The sequence below is a fragment of the Chrysochloris asiatica genome, unplaced genomic scaffold, assembly GCF_000296735.1.
Source record: "Chrysochloris asiatica unplaced genomic scaffold, ChrAsi1.0 scaffold00044, whole genome shotgun sequence".
Classification (NCBI taxonomy): Eukaryota; Metazoa; Chordata; class Mammalia; order Afrosoricida; family Chrysochloridae; genus Chrysochloris; species Chrysochloris asiatica.
Window position 1 is genome coordinate 1,284,192 of NW_006408562.1, and position 6,000 is coordinate 1,290,191.

Sequence of the window (6,000 nt, forward strand, 5' to 3'; positions counted from 1 at the left end):
GAAAAATCAGATGTTGAGACCTTTTGTAGCACAGCTACCTTGCCGTTTCAATGACCATTACTGTGGCTATGGAAAGGCCAGTGCTATTCATTTGATGGCTTTATATTCTCAGTTTGACCATACTAATATTTTCATGAAGGTACAAGATGAATGACACATCATGTTCAATATTACCTAATGATCATTTTTTTTTCTATAGGATAAATACAAAGTAAAAAGGTGAAATGATGAAAAAATTGCTTGTTTCAAATCCTAAAAACTATATTCCTGGTTTTCAGTAATTATCAGAGTGATCATTTTGTTACTCACAAAGATTAGAAAATGCAGATTCTAAAGTGTTTCAATATCATTTGCTCTTTCAGAGATAATTTAGTGTAGTGCTGACAAGTACAAACAATGGAATCAGACCATCCCAGTTTGAATCACAGCTCTGCCAGTTATTAGCTATAACTTTTGACAATTTACAAGATCTATCTGTTCCAGTTTTTTCTTTACAAAATATAAATAATAATAGTACCTATACTTAAGAGTTTTTGTGGATTAAATGGCTTAATATATTTAAAGTACTTAGACTAGTGTCACATAATACCATATAAAATATTGCTGTAATTATAAATCCCACAATGTAGCCTAAGTAGACAATGGATGTCTTAAATAATCTCTACATCTTCACATTTCACATTCAAGACTTTCTTCTCCTCTGAATAGCCTCAGACTAACTGCTACCAACATTCAATATAGACTTAAGGCTCAGCTTTTGCTATCTACCTTCAGCTGGAAAGTGATCTTATTTTTGTACACTTACAAGAACTTGTCACTGTTTTCTCTATAATATTCATGTCATTTATTTTGCAATACAGTTGTTATTTTTCCTAGCATGTCTGAGGTTCATTTATATAGTCATAAACCTGACATTTACTTAACATTTGCTATGTACAAAGAAAAATTAGTGGATTTGTATACTTTAATATTTCATTTAAACCTTTTTATACCCTAAAAAAACACTACTATTCTTTATCTTGTAGAACTTATTCTACCGATATATTTTCTTGGTGAAGAAGCTTTAGAACAGAGAGGTTCTCTAACGTGTCTAAAGTTAAACTGGTAGAGATAGGATATGAATCCGTACAATATTCTGGTTCTTACTGAATTATCTAAACTGAACTCCTGAAGAAAAAGCTATAGTGAAAATAATAATGGGATAACAGACCAAAGACTGAATACTCTTTACCTTGCCTCCACCCCTTTCAACTGAATGTGCAAGCATACACTGACAGTTGGACAAAGAATAAGCTGTCGGGGTGTTTCATTGACTTAGTGACCCCTTTTCTTCATCTTGGAATGTTTTTTTTTTTGTTTTGTTTTTTTTTTCTTTACATACGTCCATAAATGCTAGATACAAAAGAAGGTGTTAGCCACTGTCAGTTTTGTGTGCCAATCCTACCTTTCCATATATGTATAATACGCTCCTCAGTTCAACTTGTGTTGCATGAATACATCATTTCACTTAGGAAGTACTGTTCACATATATCTCTGGTGTAATTGCACAGTAAATGTGAGCTTGAAGGTAATGTTCTTTCTTATTTTGGCTCTGAAATACAAAGCTTGATTCACTTGTTTTAGGTACTAACATAGATAGATAGATAGATAGATAGATAGATAGATAGATAGATAGATAGATGATAGATAGATAGATAAAAATAATTAGCACAAATCCTGCCAAGTTAGAACTCAGGAGTACCTACTGAGTAAAGTAGCTAACTTAAAACTTGGCTGATACTTCTGTTTTAAAGTGATTGATCGAACATTTGACATAGTATCTGTTTTGTTCTCTTGGTAACTTCATAAATTACTTTTCATATGATATAAAGTTGAACAATAGAAACATAAATGACAGGTAGATAAAATGAGTAATATGAACTGATTTTTTAGTGTGTAATTAGTTGGAGGAGTCCTTGCGTGGTGCTGTAGGATAAGCATTGGATTGCAAACCACAAGTTTAATAGTTCCAAACCACTAGTCACATCTCAAAACTGTTACACAGGACTGTTGTGAATCAAAGCCAACTCTACGACACTTAACAACAACAGCCACAAATTAGATGGAAACATTTATATGTTATTAGACTCCATGGACACTGATCTTTGTTATTGAGAAAATAAATCAATTATATTGGAAGTATATTCTGGATCTTTGATAATTTATATGCTATTTCACCTTGAAAAATTTACACAATAGAAAAGTGGATAAAAGTTTGTTAAATCACAAACAAACTGCAATTCATATAGCTATCTCTTTGAGCATTTTTATACAGAGTTATGTTAAAAATGAACTTAAATAAGGGCTTGAATACTTGCTTTTTGAGAGTAGTTTACATAGTGAAGTCACAGTTTTGTGACGTACTGTGATGCCTTGCATGTTGCTGTGATTCTGGAAACTCTGCCACTGGTATTTTAAATACAAGCAGTGTCACCCAAAGTAGACAGGTTTAAGATGAGCTTCCAGACTAAGACAGAATATGAAGAAATATAGATGATCTAATACTGAATATTTACTCACTGAAAACCTTATTAATAGCAGTAAAACACTGTCAGATAGCACCATAATATTGAATATTAAAACATGATGAAGCACACCAGAATACTGTCAGATATAGTGCTAGAAAATAAGCCCTTCAGTTTGGAAGGCACTCAAAATACGACTTGGGAAGTGTTGCCTTCTCTAATTAAAGTTGACCATGATGATGAGACTAAAGGACTAAAGTAAAGTTTTCAGGACTCTCACTTTCTGATGGGGAACAAATTGAAATGAGAAAAAGCTGTAAAGAATAATCAGAGCATGGAATGCTTGAAATATGAATATAGGAAACTTACAAGTTGTCAAAAATGAAATGGAAAGCATAAACATTTCTATCCTAGGCATTAGTGAGCTGAAATAGTTTACTGTGCTGGGAATGACAAATTGAAGAAGAGTGGCTTTACATTCACCATCAAAATGAGCATTTCAAGATGTATCTGGAAGTACCATGTTGTCTGTGATAGGATAATATCCATCCACCTACAAGAAAGGCAATTAATACCACTATTATTCAGATTTATACACCAACCACTAAAGCCTGTGATGATGAAATTGAAGAATTCTATGAATGCTTTCTGTCTGAAATTGATCAAACATGCAATCAAGATGTATTGATAATTACCAGTAAATGGAATACAAGGGTTGGAAAAAAAGGGAAAGACCAGTAATTGAAAAATATGGCTTTGATGAGGGAAACAATGTTAGATAGCATAATAGAAGTTTGCAAGATCAATTAATTGTTCATTGCAAATACCTTTTTAAAAGAACATACACATGGACCTCGCCAGATAGAATACCCAGAAATCAAATTGGCTACATATGTGGAAAGAGACAGTGGGAAAGTTCTATATCATCAATCAAAACAAGGCCAGGGACTGACTGTGGAACAGACCATTAATTGCACATATGCAAGTTCAGGCTGAAGCTGAAGAAAATTAAAACAAGTCCACAAGAGTCAAAATATGACCTTGAACATATCAAACTGAATTTAGAGATCATCTCATAAACAATTTGATGAATTAGACAAAGCAGTCAAGAAATCAAGTGGCTGAAGACAAGAAGAGTTATAGGATGACATCAAGAACACCATATAGGATGAAAGCAAAAGGTCTTTAAGAAAACAAAAAAGAAGAAAAAGTGTGGGGAGTACCTGCTCTCCACGGCGGTCTTGGGACACAAGAGAATACACAGAATCAGCAGTGAAGAAATGAATGAATGCAGTCAAAAGACTTTTAGCTTGCTGTGCTGTCTGGCTGTTCTCTCCAGCTTCTGCCTCCTGCTTTTGCTTTCCGCTCTTTGCTGTCTGCTCTCTGCTCTTTGCTGTCTGCTCTCCGCTCTCTGCTGTCTGCTCTCTGCTCTCTGCTGTCTGCTCTCTCTGTTGTCTGCCCTCTGCCTTCTCCCTCCTGCTTTCTGTTTCTTCTGTCACTTCTACCACTTCTGCCTTCTTTCTGCCTCCTGCCTCTTTCTGCCTCTATTCCTGCTCTCTGCTTTCCTCTGCTGCGTCTACTTCCTTCTGCCTCGTCTGCCAGCCCAGCTCAGCAAGTCTTTATTTTTTATACTTAAAATTACACAGTACATGCTTTGACACTTTTATCATTTCTTGAATTATTACAGTTAGTCACAACATCCTTGCCTGGTCATTAGGCAACTTTGCCAAAAATACTTCTGTGATGTTCAGACTGACCTTCATCTCCTTTCCCAGAATGAGATAAAACTGTTTCTTCTTGTTTCTACTAAAAGATTATAAACTTTCTATCTTACATAATATGCTATTATTTTCATAATAAAGGTATTCATTAAATCACTTGGAAGCTATGTGGCATAAAGCCCAACCTAACTACTTGCTGCAAGAAGTGTAGATTATTAAGTCAAAACTATCCTTCACTTAAGTTCATTATTTTCTGCTTGTTTACGCAGGGGTCTATATGTAGGGGTTTGTGAATTCTAGCTAGTGACTGAATGTGGTGAGGCCTATGGTGGTAGGTCAGCTTGACTCTAATATGCTATCTGCTTTTGTGGCCTCACAAATGCAGTTACTTAGGTTTTCTAATGAAAGGGAGTAATTTACACAATTTCTCTTTTTATTCAATCCACCAAAGCTGAAAGCAATTGTTGCTAAGCTAGTTTTTCCTAAGGTTTGCAGAACTCATAGTGAAAATCTGTGAATATTGCCAAATTATATATTTTTATAAGTAAAATTAAGATTACTCTAAAGAGAAGGTAGAAAGCAACTTCTGAGAGCTATCTGTTTTGCAAGACCACTCCACTATTTGCCGGAACTGTGCCAAGCGGCAAATCAAAGCTGTCCTCTACCCTCAACTGCTCCCAGCAAAAAAGACCCAAAGGGATGTCTGAAAAGACTCTGAAAATTGATCTTTATTATAGAGATAATAAAGTAAATGGAAGACATGAGGAGGTAAAAGAGCTGAGCAGAAGTTTTCAGGGACAGTTCAAGAAAACATAGTCCAATATTATAAAGAAATGTGCAAAATCTGGAGTTAGAAAACTAAAAGGGAATAACATGTACAGCGTTTCTCGAGCCAAGGGAGCTGAAGAAAAAAATCAAGCCCTTGACTTGAAATATTGAAGGATTCTATAGATAAAATTTGAATGATGATGCAGAAAGTTGTACCAAGAAGAGTCACTGTACCAAGAAGAAATGGTCAATATTCAACTATTTCATGAGGTAGGATATGATCTAGAGTTAATGATACTGAAGGAAGAAGTCCAAGGTACACTGAAGACATTGACAAAGAATAAGACTGGGAATTGATGGAATACAAATTGAAATCTTCCAACTAACTGATGCTGCACTAGCGGCAGCCAAGGAATTTGGAAGACAGCTACCTGGCCAATTGATTGTGGGAGATCCATATTTGTGCCCATTCAAAAGAGAATTGACCCAACGAAATATGTAAATCATTGGGCAATATCATTACTATCACATGCAAATAAAATTTTATTAAAGATAATTCAGAAACAGTAACAATAGTACATTGACAGGGAACTTCCAGAGGCTCAGGAGGGTTTTACATGTGGGATAAGAGATATCACTGTTGACATCAGATGGATCTTGATGGAAAGCAGAGAATACCACAAATAGGTTTACCTGTGTTTTATAGACTACAGAAAGGATTTCCATTTTCTGAATTATGACAGACATTCATTGTTTGTCATGATTCACAAATGTACGGACAAAATTTCAGAGAATGAGTATTCCTGAAAACTTAATTACGCTCATGAGGAACCTGTACATAGACTAAGAGGCAGTTGTTCAAACAAAGCAAGGGAACACTGAATGGTTTAAAATTAGAAAAGGTGTGTGTATGGGTTGTATTCTTTCACCATACTTATTCAATCTGTATGCTGAACAAATAATATGAGAAGCAATATTACACAAAGAAAAACATATTAGAAGGTTCA